At 38.2% G+C, this 13,016-nt stretch overlaps 1 long non-coding RNA gene across 2 annotated transcripts in view; it reads right to left on the bottom strand.

Moving 5' to 3' along the window:
• The window catches only part of LOC137487829 (uncharacterized), a 3,384-nt gene extending 2,414 nt beyond the window's left edge, over positions 1–970 (bottom strand). For both annotated transcript variants that reach the window (XR_011006587.2, XR_012382798.1), the window contains exon 1: positions 900–970. This is a non-coding gene — a long non-coding RNA (uncharacterized lncRNA). The remainder of the gene's footprint in view (positions 1–899) is intronic.
• Positions 971–13,016: the final 12,046 nt, after the last annotated feature.

Genomic DNA, 13,016 nt, shown 5'->3' with positions numbered 1-13,016 from the left:
GTTTACAGCTTATAAAGGACTTTTAGCACACAACTATAACATGCCTATTCACGTTCAAAAGAGTGTGCCATTGACTTCTTTGGTCGTGATGTGCTGCAAAATGATCTCACTAACCTTTGTTAAACAAGAACAATAAGACTTAACCAACAACTATTGTTACCCATTCATTTAAATCAGAATTTATCACTGTCAATAACATAAAAAACAAACAAAAAAAAACATCAAAATCTGCTTTAAGACGTTCAGTTTTACATTAACTGACCATTACAGCTTGAACAAAAGATATAATTGATTCACAAAGGCTAGCACATATGAATTAAAGTGCATAGTAATATATTTCTCTTGGATAATTTAAAGAGAATAGTAAACAGTCGAGTTTCGATCATTTTTCGTGACTAACTGCATAAACAAGATAAACAATAATATTTTATTAATCCAAAACGATTAGTTTTTATTTACACATAATCACAGAATTAATACTGTTGGATAAGTATACGCCTGTACAATGATTTTTTCAACATCCACGGTACTTTATAATGGTAAATCAGGAAAAAAATACGTTTTGCCTTGTTAGTTAATGGATTCGTCTACAGAAACTTTCTTTAACGCAAAGTTAGCATACAAACAAATTCGTTTCATGTTTCTTTAAAATAATTAAAATAGTATTCAGTTACTACACACGTTACAATCTAACATTGTGTAAAAGGAAAAGGAACTTTCAGCCGTGTTTGTAACTGTTAGCGTTAGCATACATTAGCTCCAGTCGTGTTTCTTAAAGCAAGTTACATTTCGTATCAAACTGTTTTAAATTACTAAACGCTGTTACAACCAAACACCGTGGAAATGTTTTAAGCTCTAAATTCGCTAATTATACAGAACACAAGCAGTAAAAAGCTTACCTTTCTGACCGGAATCCAAGTGAATCTTTGAAAAACCAAACTTTTTCTTCTTGTGATCTTTGTGCCATGGTGGTTGACAACCAGCTTTTTGGAGCATTACCGCCACCGTCTGGATTGGAGTTTGGATCAGGAGTTTAGTAACGCATGTGTTTATTATGAAACCAACTTCTGCTTAAAAAAAAACAGTCAGCACAGGAGCGTGCTATCTCAAAAATAAGCGAATTTTACATAGTTTTTCTCTAGATGACATGTATAATCTATTTATAAATAATATTGTTTTGTTTGCGTCTAAACATTGCGACCATCCACACTAAATATTCTTTTTTTTTTTTTTTGCTATCGTACCATGAATATTTTCTCAAATTATCATTAAACGTGGAGCTAACAGATTACTAGATAAAATAAGAACTTAATCGGTTGCCATCAGCCGAGTCCTTGCCAGAAGCGGCCAGAATATGGTTGACCGGAATCGGGCCAGTGCTTTACAGCCGCATCACAACCGCATGTGCGCGAGCAAGCTGCGGGCCGCACTCGGCCCGGATAACACTCGCCGATGCCGAGTCGGAGTCGGAGCTCGGGCCGATTACTGCCTGCTATCTGGGGGTAGATTGTAGCTGGTAGCTGGTAGATTGTAGCTGGTAGATGGTAGCTGGTAGCTGCTTTGGTTGTCCATGCTGGTACAGAGTTGGTTCTTCAACGGAGCTAGCTACGGTGAAGCTGCCTCTTCAAAACGAAGATAGCAATGGAATAAACCCCAGGGTATTTATAGTAGTTTAGGAGTCATCTGATTGGATAGTAGTGAATTGGATAATGCGGGTCAGCTGCTAGCAATCATAAGCACGTGATCCTCTCGAAATTTGTTTATACATAAACTTCACTTAATTCTGCCCCTTTTCGCAGCGCCATACGACAGAATTTCGCATGCTCAAACTCTAGTGTGACAGCAGCTTTACTGGTGGAATGTGCAATCAATAAGAATTGGCCACAAGGCTGGTCAAATTTAGTCATGAAACATCCAACACTAAATTGACCAGTGTTTCAGTTTTATTTTCCATCCCCTCAATGTATAATATATAGTGTGTATCTATATAATGTATTAATAAAAATATACGCTATGTTCATTTATTGTTGGATTAGACAATCAAAAAAATAAACTGTATTTAGTGCAATGTAATGTTGAATCAAGTTGTTTAAAAAAATGCCTTTCCTAGAGTCTTGAAATTAATAATAAATTTCAATGAATGGGTCAGAGGTCATTCACACCCAGCATCTTTTTCCTAAATCAGCAGAATGATCTCAAATTGCGATGTTTGCTTTTCAGCGACCGCACTGATCTGTCACTCTGAAGTGTAAAAGGAGATATCCAGTTCCTTTCAGGCTGGAAGCACACTGAATGGATAAATGATGCGTAAACAAAGGTGTGTTTGGCAGGCTCTGAGGGGATCTGGGTTGGGTGTGTTTTTCTTGGCTAACCTTGGCTAGCTGACATCAATACTTTGGTTGCTAGGGTTATTTGGTTTAAGTGTGTGAAGCAGCCAGAACAATGGGCTTCCTGCGGTGCCTGTTAAAATGGTCACTCATCTCATGCCCTCGAGGAAGGGGGAGAGGAAAGGGGATTACAATCGACAGATTCGCATTTCCTGACGGAAGACTTGAGGATGACATCACTTCTGGTGGAGCAGACTGGGTGTGAGGTGCTAGTGCGCCTTAGAGAAATGTAGGGTGTGAATAGAAGGTGTGCTTTTCTTTATGTAAATTGGTTATTTATTAGGCCCCGTTTACACTAATGCGTCTTAGTTTGAAAACGCATAAGTTTTGCTACGGTTACGCCATCCGTCCACACTACGCCAGAGTTTTCGAGCGCTGAAAATGAAAGGTTTTGGAAACGATGGACAGGCCGTTTTCATTCTGAAACGCTGCTGCTCCGTCTCAGTGTGGAAGGGGGAAAACGGAGACATCTAAAAACGGAGACAGGGCTGCTGAGATTCGCTACCTGATTGCGGCTTTTGTGTCATTGCGTATCCTTCCCTTATTCGTCAAGCCCATATCACATGACTATAACACATGGCTTTAATGCTACCGGAAGACAGCAGACCAGCCTTCACTGTAAACAACAACATGGACACAGAAATGGGAGCGTTGTTTGCACTATTGTCTGTTTTAGGAGTCATTGTCCTGTTATTTATTTGTTACGTTTAGTAACAGCTCGACCTCGTCGTCTGTCCACAAAAATACCTCTCTTGCTTTCTTTGCCATCGCGTTCATTGTTCAACCGGCGTTTGTTGACTAACAATAACCAAATGCCGAGCGGGACACATGCTTTCTACTTATACTAGAACGCGCATGCCCAGAGTGCGCGAATGGTCACGTGATATACATTTGTGGCGGCGTAGTGTGGACGGGGATATGTTCAGAAGCGCTAGGTGAAACGCTGGTGTGGACGTAGATCGTTTTTGATCTAAAACACCGTTTTAAAACTAAGACGTACTAGTGTAAACGGGGCCTTAGTTGTGTTTTTTTTTTTTTTTTTGCCTAAATATCCTTTCAATTTGTTCTTTAAACGTGAATTTATGCATAGCAAAGCTTAGGAAGTCTCTTGTAAAATAGATGAGAATGGGGTATGTGCAAACAAACTTTTAATTTTCAGACAGTCAGCCCGACAGCTTCCGGTGAATTGTCTTTCCATTACAAAATCAATTCAATTCAATTCAATTCATCTTTATTTTTATAACACTTTTACAATGTAGATTGTGTCAAAGCAGCTTAATGTAGAAGATCATAGTAAATTGAAACAGTGTCAGTCCAGTTTTCAGTGTTAAAGTTCAGTTTAGTTCAGTTCAGTGTGGTTTAATTTTCACTGCTGAGAGTTCAAACACTGAAGAACAAATCTATCGATGTGCAGCTCCACAGGTCCCGAACTATGCAAGCCAGCGAGGAAAAAACTTGAAAATGAAAAATCCACCACAGTTAAGATTGGCTCTTTAAAAATAAGTGATCTTCTCTGCCTGACATAGATATAAAGTGGGTTTCAGACCGTACAAGAAGCACTATGTTAAATTTCATTTTCCCTTGCCATCTCTTTAAAATATGAAAATTGATCTCACCCCAGTATTTTCAATAGAGTTTCTGCACTAGCCTGCTCCCACTGACGACACTAGAGTTTACACGGTTTATCATCTCGTTTTATGCTTGAACAACTAAATGAATGCTTAAAGGGCGCCTATTTTACTCCTTTTACAAGATGTAAGATAATCCTTTGAGCGTCGCGTACACTGTTAATCCACATGTGAGTCCAGTTGAGCTCTCACAGAGAGAAAATAAAAACAAAACTTTACTGCAGCAAACTAAAAAAAGCAACACTTCATGCTTGTTTTGCCAATACAACGTCTAAACACTGTGACAGTAATGAATATTAATTAAGTTGCACAATAGAGTGCGCTGATTGGTTTGAACCAAGCCTTACTCATGCATTATTGCGTCACACTGTAAGACACACTCTGGCACAGACGTCTAGTCTGCACGCTGGAATACAACGCTATTATGTCATGACCGTGACGCAGCTTCAAAAATTCGTTTTAAACCGAAAGGTAAGAATTTGCTTGAAATAACTCAAAAACAACCAATTTACACTTTTTAGTGAAATATAGGTGTCCTAATAGTGTTTTTAGCAGTGTGGGACACATGTGCGGGACTGTCAACAGCTCAAAAATGTGTTTTGGTGTTTCGTGACCTTTTAAAATAGCTAGTTTTCACACAATACATTCATGTTGTTCCAAAACAAATCAATTAAATTAACTTAAGAATTTTTGCCAATTTAAGTACATTCAACAAAAAAACAATTAGGTTATCTCAAAAACAACTTAAGAATTGTGTTGTTTCAACTTATTGTAAATACGTAGTTTGAACACAGCAAAAATCATTCCTTTAAAAAAAAACAACATTAGAATCTGCTTTATAAAGCTGCAATCTTTCTTTCATTCTCAGAAGGATGTTGTAAACTATAAACACTGAGGTGTGAAGAACTCTTTTGTTTTTAATGTGAGTATGTTTGACCTTCGGCCTGCCGGCAGTGACAGTTTGCGTGTGATCACCAGTGTGCAATAACACAGATTCCATGCTTTGCCTATGAGGTCAGGACTGTTGTAATAGATCTTAATGCCTCCATTCGGGGCCTGCTGTGTCCCTCTGTCTGATCCTGCCTTCAAAAAAAGCCCAGTCCTCCCTGAGATCTCTATCGCTACAAGCTAAAGCTAACACACCCATCGTTAAACGCCCATGACAAACCACGCAGAAATGCTCAGATTCACCTGGAGTTTAATAAATAACCCCATGAGTCCCCATTGTGATGACCTGCTCTGTTTGCGTGCGCTGGCTCTGGTATTGTTTACATGCTTCTGCACATCTCGGTGACCACAAATGGGGCAAGTTTTCCCATCGGGTACCATAAAATAAAAAAGATTAAAGGATTAGAAGTGTGGGAGAGAGGTTCATAGGTGGGTGACGGCTTTTAAAGGTCTGAGGTCCATAACTTACATGCTGTCGCACTTCTTTCTTGGCTCTTAGATTTGAACATAGATATTTTTGGGATGTTAAAGAAGGGCTGCATGTATGACAGTGAATGTTTTTTTCTGTTGTGCACACCCAACTGTGGGATACAGTCAATGGATCTTTGATTGGCCACTCCTGTAGATGCATTACGCCTCCCTCTTCAACAGTTTTCCCACAGGACAGTTTTATTGCTCAGTCATAGCTCAAGAGAGTTAATCGAAGACTCATTTCATTTCAGTAACAGGATTTTTCAATAACAGCCTTTGATGTGCTTAATATGTTTTAGGAGGAAATCAGAATATAGATGAAAATGTTTATTGTAATGTTTATATAAATGTTGTCACAGGAGGTCAACATGACGTCAGATCGACATTTTATCCCAACATCGTGGGAGCATTTTAATCAGAAATTAAAATTTGGTTGAGGTAAGATTCCAATGCCTGGCCGACGTCCAATGTTGGACGGACGTTGCATTTTGGTTACTTTCCAACAAAACCTAAAAACAATAAAATATCAGTTGCCCCTTTTACACATACAGACCTTTCCGGAAAATTACTGGAAAATTTTTCTGGAGAGGGATCATGTGTGAACAGGTCCTTTTTGAAAAGACCGGTTAATTTGTTTCAGCAATTTTCCAGAAAGAGAAGTTTTAACATAACCTGTAATTTCCCAGAATGCTACTCTGTGTGAGCGTAGAAGAAAAATTGCCTGAAAAAGCGCATTTATGCTTAGAGCGTGCTGACGTAATTCAATTCAATTTAATTCACCTTTATTTGTATAGCGCTTTTACAATGTAGATCGTTTCAAAGCAGCTTCACATAGAAGATCATAGTAAATTGAAACAGAGTCAGTTCAATTTTCAGAGCTTAAGTTCAGCTCAGTTTAGCTCAGTTCAGTGTGGTTTAATAATCACTACTGTGAGTAACACTGAAGAGCAAATCCAACGATGCGTAGCTCTACCGATCCCGAACCATGCAAGCTAGTTGCGACAGTGACGAGAAAAAAAAAAAAATTCACCAATTGGCGAAAGTAAAGACAAAAAAAAAAATCTTGAGAGAAACCAGACTCAGTTGGGTAAGACATCTACTCCAGCCAATCAGAACATTCAGACACATTTGCATCCGCGCTGTTTATGGAAATAAAAGCCTTTGAATATTTTCCATATGTTTTCATCGAAGTTCTTCACAATACTTATCCATCCACAGACTATGTAATGTTGTCAAATGTGTAAACATTTAGCTGTGGTTAGCACTTCTGCCTTTGGATGTCTCTGAAAGAAAAACGGCAGTGTAAATGCTAAAGTTTTAAACAAAAGTGAAATCATCAACAAAAGCCTGACCCCTATTATGTTTACAAATACAAGTGCAGCCATTTAGAGGTCATTTCTGATTAATGACATCAGAATTTTCTGGTATAACAGGTTATCAGCTTTCTTTAAAATATCTTCTTCTGTATTTAACAAAAGAAAGAAAATCATAAACCACTTGAGGGTGAGTAAAGAGTGATTAAATTGGCACTTTTAAGTAAACTACAGTATAGCTGTAAAGGAATGATTCTTTTTTTGCCAGATGTACTGAGAGTAGGGCCAGACAGAATCTGGAGAGCTGTTTTGCTATTTCTGTACAGAAAAATAAATTTTAAAAATAATACAAAATAAAAAACTTTTATTCAAGATATACAATTCAAATCCAATTAGATCTACTTGTTGGAGAAACAAAGCAAGTTTTACTATACTATAACAGCTCTCTACTAGAAAATATTACTTTACAATCTGTATTATTTATAAATCACAAAAACTTTTATAGATTGGTTAATAATATTAGTATATTTAATATAAAAACTATATATATATTTATATTTACACTCATTTACAAGTAAATAAGCAGACTCTATTGGGACTGATTAGTGTTTGGACTGTGAAAAGTGGCAGTGAAAATCAAATCACACTCAACTGAACTACTGTAAACTGAACTTTAACTCTGAAAACTGGACTGACACAGTTTCAATTTCAATTTACTAGAACATCCATGTTAAGCTACTTTGAAACAGTCTACATTGTAAAATGTAGAAATAAAGATGAACTGAATTTAATTTAATTTAAAAATCTGAAGATTCCTGAGACCTTCAGAATAACATTAAACATGAATAGTTTTACTCTCGATCATCTTGATTAAAGCAGACCATTTTAGAAAGGATTACAGTGATAGAATGAGAATAAAAAAGGGAGGATGGGAAAGGAAACCGATGTGGTCAGTCTTCTGGTAAGGTATGATGCTCAGAGAAGGGGTTGAAAGATTTAAGCTCTGAGATTATTATCAGACGTTTGTTCTCATGGGAACTTAAATGTAAATTTAAAAGAATCAGCCTTTTCTGTGACAATTTAACAACTTTTTTTTGTAAAACATTCATTTAAACAGTGCTTAAAAACTATTAATTTTAACAGTATTTTAAAGTGCATTTTCAAAAGTGTATCTAAGTATGATGAGAAAGTCATAAAGTGTACTTTTTAAGTGTCTATTAAGTCATTAATATTATATAAATTACACTTACACTACAAATGTGATACAATAAAGCACTTCTGAGTTAAACAAATTAAGGTTATTGAAAAGAACTGCATACATACAGTCTAGTTTCTTGCGCTTCATGACCTTGGACAGAAATTTTGGGAAAGGCCATGTTTTACAGGCCACCGGTTGTAATGTGGACCACAGACGCCAACATTAAACTGTCTGTGAGCAGGGCTGTCATTAATAGTCTGATGTTACTCTTCCTACTGCTGCTTTGTTGTCTGTTTTATTAGAATTGTGGCATTGTTTTGACAGACTCGCTTCATTTTCCCGAATTACACAGCAACACTGATACTAATAATAGGGTGAATTCACAAAGTTTCCTGATTTACCTGAAGTGACCTTACATTCCTTGTGTCTGAGCCAGCTATTTCTCTCAGGCTAATTGTCTCTCCGTTTCTTACTGTTTAGATAAATGTCCATTACATATTTTTTATTTATTTTTTCATCCTGGTTGAGCGTCTCTTTACAAAACAGCACCTGTAAAAAAAACAACACAGGCTCTTACTGAAAACTCGCCGCTATATACATTTCTGGAGAGCGCCAAATATGTCCCTGGAGCTGCATTTTTTTTGCAGTTAGTTTCACGAGTCCACCAGAGGCCGCTGTGTACGCTTTTTCAGATTTCAAATTTCTATGAGGTGCAAATTTCTACGAGGTGCAAATTTCTATAAGTGCCATTTGCACCTGCTGCTCTTGTGTAAATCCACCAGAGGTCGCTGTCAACTGACTGATCCACTCTCCTCCTTCCCTAAACCCAACCAATAGTGTTTTCAAAAGCACCAGAAAAAGAAAATACCTCACATGAATTTTACAATGTTTTCAGATTTTACCACATTCTCACCCTGTTATTTATTTTTTTATTTTATTTTTTTTTTATTTTTTGCTTCTGTTTTTGTCTTACCTTTTTTCTAGAACTGTTCTTCACCGGACTCGAATGTCGTCGACGTGTTCAACTCCTCTCTGTGTCTCAAGTCCGCCAACGTACATGGCGAGCTACTGATCAAGTTTTTTTGAATGTACACTGTATTGGGTGTGGCTTGTTTTTTCTACTGCGAGCTGACTGGATGTAGTAAAGTAGGCATTTCACTCAGAAACATTGACTTTTACATTAAAAATATCTTTGAATTTCAAAGTTCGGTCAAGTATCTGCCACTCTGAACACATTTTATTGTGAATGGAATCAAGTACTGTGCATTTCATTGTGGGGGGAAAAAAAATCTTGGGCTTTGTAGCCAATAATAGGTCGTCCAGGAAATAGTATACATACATACTACGTCCGGCAACGCGGTGGCGCAGTGGGTAGCACGTTCAACTAACAGCAAGAAGGTCACTGGGTCGTTGGTCGCTAGTGGAGTTCGCATGTTCTCCGTGTGTTTGCGTGGGTTTCCTCTGGGTGCTCCGGTTTCCCTCACAGTCCAAAGACATGCGGTACAGGTGAATTGGGTAGGCTAAATTGTCCGTAGTGTATGAGTGTGTGTGTGAATGAGTGTATGTGAATGTTTCCCAGAGATGGGTTGCGGCTGGAAGGGCATCCGCTGCGTAAAAACTTGCTGGATAAGTTGGCGGTTCATTCCGCTGTGGCGACCCCAGATTAATAAGGGACTAAGCCGACAAGAAAATGAATGAATGAACATACTACGTCCTACAGTATACTATAGCTGAAATAGGAGTAGTATGCTATCCTGAACAAACTCACAACTCACACCTGCTGACAACAATATGGAGTTCAGAATGAATTCATCCAATTTAGAAATTCCTTTTGGCAGAAAGCAAACTATAGCTGTCACTCTGCCACATAGCGATAAATTGCCGCCCTTGCCACCCGTCCCTTCCACCCCTTCATTGCTTTTCTTCATCTCCTCTATATGTCCCTATTTATGAGCCCTTGTCTTTTCTCGCCCATGGCAGAGTGACCCTCCCCATGTGCTTTCGCAAATGAAATAAGAACTCTAATGTGATTGAGTGAGCTGTGCTCTCTCTCTCTCTCTCTCACACACACACACACACACACACACACACACACACAAACACACTATCTCTCTTTCTATTCATGTGCTGTTGGAAGAGGAGGCATCCATAGACTGCCTTGGCTAATTTAATAAAAACTCCATCAGGCTAATGGAGCCATGTGGTCTGAGCAACTTCCCTTCCCCCCTCCACTCGGCTTCACTCTACTAGGACTAGTGCATTGTGGGAATTCAGTCACATTTATCACCCTTAGCACTTAGCACTAGCACTAGCATAACTTATCATACATGCCAGAACAGAGAGAAATGGTGAGAGAGGTAGTTAAGAATGGCAGTGCTTCATACAACATAACATACACCTACCTACTTACTGAACTTTCAGTGTATGCTGATCACTACTGGTGTAAACCTACACTGGTCTCACGGTTCAGTTTAATTACCATTATCATGATTTGGATCAATCTGATATCGTCATGTATCATGATGCAGAACATCCACTATTTTCAGTGTTACTTCTTGAGTACAATTAAATACAAGTCATACACAATCAACGGCCACTTTATTAGGTACACCTGTCCATAAATTTGTGTCCATATTAGGCACACTGCTCATAAATGCAAACTTCTAACCAGCCACATTTTTTGAGCCCAATAGTACCAATTGAGCATCTTGTCAGCGCCACAGCCTACCTGAGTATTGCTGACCATGTCCATCCCTTTAAGACCACAGAGTACCCATCTTCTGATGGCTATTTCAAACAGGATAGCGCGCAATGTCATAAAGCGCAAATTATCTCAGAGTGGTTTCTTGAAAATAACAATGAGTTCACTGTTCTCAAATAGCCTCCACAGTCACCAGATCTCGATCCAATAGAGCACCTTTGAGATGTGGTGGAATGGGAGATTCGCAATATAGATGTGCAGCCGACAAATCTGTAGCAACTGCATTATGCTATCATGTCAATATGAACCAAAATATTTGATGAATATTTGCAGTATCTTGCTGAATCTATGCCACGACAGAATAAGGCAATTCTGAAAGCAAAAGGAGGTCCAACCCGGAACTAGTAAGGTGCACCTAATAAAGTGGCTGGTGAGTGTATATCACTTAGGGCTGCACGATGTTGGAAAAAACAGATATTGTTTTTATTATTTTATTTTTGACACAGTGTGACCTTAGCGGTAGCATATATAGACATATATCTTGAGTTCCACTGTGCTTTCAGACCGTTGCAATAAACTCACTAGCAAAGAAAAGTGCCTAAATGTACCTGACCTCCCTCGCCATAGTATGCTACTCACATGCACTATACAATGCGCTGAAAAAAAAAACTTATTTATTGGAATTACTACGCTTTTTTAAAGGTAAGTGTTTTAAGGTTAGGAAAAAGGTAAGGTTTGCAAACAATTTATATGGGTTAAATTTTAACAAATCAAATCTAGTAATGTTCAACTTAATTAGTGTATTTAATTGCAGACCATATCAATTGATTGCAACATCTTACCTTAAAAAAGCAACATAGGCTAATTCTAAAAAACGTACCCCTATATACATTTCTGGAGAGCACAAGTTATGTACCCAGAGGAACATATGGCTGCATTTTGTCACTAAAACAAACGCTACGAGGCAGTGTTATGCTGTTCCTTTTTGCGCTAGCAGCTTACCCCCATGTGGACAGCTCTTTCGCTGTTACCAGTTTGTCCAGTGGCTCGCTCGCTGTGTCCGTAGGTCACACTTTACAATAAGGTTCATTAGTTAATGTTAATTTATGCATTTACTAAGATGAACAAACATTGAACAATACATTTACTACTGTATTTGTTCATGTTAGTTAACGTTAGTTAATGAAAATACAGTAGTTCATTGTAAGTTCATGTTAACTCGTGGTGAATTAACTAATGTTAACAAGCATGGACTTGAATGTTAATAATTAGTAAATGTTCAATTATGATGAATAAATGCTGTACATGTGTTGTTCATGATTAGTTCATGTTAGTAAATGCATTAACTAATGAACCTTATTGTAAAGTGTTACCTGTACGTCTGAGGATTTGAGACACAGAGCGGAGTTGACCAAGACGATGGGGTTCGAGGGTGAAAATGTGGCCAAATCTGAAAACGTGGTATAAAACAGGCTACTGTTAGAGCTTTTCTAGATTGCTTTTTAAAAAACTGTCGGTTGGGTTAATGGTAGTGGGTGCTCACTGGTCAACCTGTGCTTTTTAAAACACTATCGGTTGAGTTTAGGGATGGGGTGGGTGGGGGTCTCGGTCGGTCAGTCAGTCTGTTGACAGCAACCTCTAGTGGATTTACGTGAAAAAAGCAGACCCAAATGGCATTCGCGATGGAAATTTGAGACCTCAAAATGCGTACACAGCGGCCTCTGGGGGATTTGCAAAAACAAAAAGTGCAAAAAAGTATAGCTCCTGGGATTTATTTGGCGCTCTCCAGAAATGTATATAAAAGTACGTAATTAGAATGAGCCTGGGTTATAAAAAAATAATTAAATCCAATGAATCTTTTTTTTTCACTGTGCTACAGTATGCTACTTACAATCGTGCACTCCAATAAATGATGTCAGAAAACTCTCAGGACATTATAATTGTCTGTTATGGTCCGTTACTAAACTGATACCGAATCATTCTCTTTAGCAAACAATTAATTTTGACACCACTACTCCCCACATTTCAGAATGACTGTTTTTATGAGATCAGCAGTTATGATACGATAATTACAACACCGCAGATTACTTTTAATTTGTTGCTTGTTTGTAATTATACTTAAGTTCCCTGTGAGTTTTTGCTACATCAGTTCCTAAATCTGGGAGGAAGGGGGATCATAGTCCCAGGATGAGAGGTTAACAGGAAAGGCTGCATGATTGCTGTGGTTGTGGTGGAGTGACTTGCAGGGAGGAAATGATCCATTAAGAGCTGTCCGCCAGGTCATTAAGGGGCAGGTGCCATTCACAAGTGGATAAAGAGCTGGTTGTTGTTGTTGTTCTACAGATACCAGCGCTTATTATGATCCTCTGT

The sequence above is a fragment of the Danio rerio genome, chromosome 7 (genome assembly GCF_049306965.1).
Source record: "Danio rerio strain Tuebingen ecotype United States chromosome 7, GRCz12tu, whole genome shotgun sequence".
Lineage (NCBI taxonomy): Eukaryota > Metazoa > Chordata > Actinopteri > Cypriniformes > Danionidae > Danio > Danio rerio.
The sequence above is the reverse complement of the archived record's forward strand: the minus strand, read 5'-3'. Positions and strand labels throughout refer to the sequence as shown.